Raw genomic sequence first — 1,102 nt, 5'->3', positions numbered from 1 at the left:
GGTGGTGGTGGTGGTTCGGTGGTGGTGGTGGTGGTGGTGGTGGTGATGGTGGTGGTGGTGGTTGTGGTGGTGGTGGTGGTGGTGGTTGTCGTCAGTTGATTCCCAGACTATAGCAATTGATTAGCATGCTGGACCTCCTTCACGGAGTCCATATATCCAACAAGCCTTATAAAACAAATGATCAGCCTCCAAATTCTATTGCATTGAGTTTTCAGACAAGGCATTTTAACTGATTTAATAAGTATTGATTTGTTAGTTTTAGTTAGTGAATATTGGTTTAGGTTTCTCCAATCAACTGGAATGGATTGCAGAAATGATCAATGAATTGTCTTTAACAGACAATATTAATTCCATCATTCCTCAAGAATAGGGAAAGTGGATTGTGAAACCAAAATTGACTTAAATTATTACCCAGTCCTTCATAATATGAAACTAATTTTGACATATCACTACCCACTCCATTTCAGCATACAACACCACAACCACCACTATTCAAGAGAGCTGCTATGTAGTCACTAAGTCTGCTAGAAATAGCAGTCAAATTTCCCTTAGATTTTTTTATTGCAATAATTAAGTTGATGTGATGAAATAAAGTTTCGGGTACAAGTGTACCTTGTGTGGTTTTGGATTCGATCCCACTGCGCAGCATTTTCAGCAAGCATCTTCTACTATTGCCCCAATTTAACCAAAGCCTTGTGATATCTAAGCATTCATTAGATGATGTACTATTAGATGTGTAATAAATACTCGAATAAAAAAAAAATCCCTGATGATATGGTCATGGCTGGAATGCTTTTGATCATAGGTCTACACAACCAGGACCAACCTGGACCTAAACAACAAGAACAACAACCCATCTAACATATACTAAGCTAAATAATATTTGCCTTTCACCCTTTCAGGGCCAATAATATAAGTACCAGTTGAGTTCAGGCGCAGGAGTGGCTGTGTGGTAAGTAGCTTGCTTACCAACCACATGGTTCTGGGTTCAGTCCCACTGCGTGGCACCTTGGGCAAGTGTCTTCTGCTATAGCCTCGGGCCGACCAAAGCCTTGTGAGTGGATTTGGTAGACGGAAACTGAAAGAAGCCCGTCATATATAT

The 1,102-nt window shown here is 40.4% G+C and overlaps 1 protein-coding gene across 1 annotated transcript in view; it reads left to right on the top strand.

Annotated features, from left to right (window-relative positions):
- Positions 1-1,102, top strand: part of LOC106877870 (aminopeptidase N) — a 19,017-nt gene that overhangs the window by 3,843 nt on the left and 14,072 nt on the right. The gene's annotated exons all lie outside the window — the stretch shown is intronic.

The sequence above is a fragment of the Octopus bimaculoides genome, chromosome 18, assembly GCF_001194135.2.
Source record: "Octopus bimaculoides isolate UCB-OBI-ISO-001 chromosome 18, ASM119413v2, whole genome shotgun sequence".
Taxonomy (NCBI): Eukaryota; Metazoa; Mollusca; class Cephalopoda; order Octopoda; family Octopodidae; genus Octopus; species Octopus bimaculoides.
This window is presented reverse-complemented; position numbering and strand designations above follow the sequence as displayed.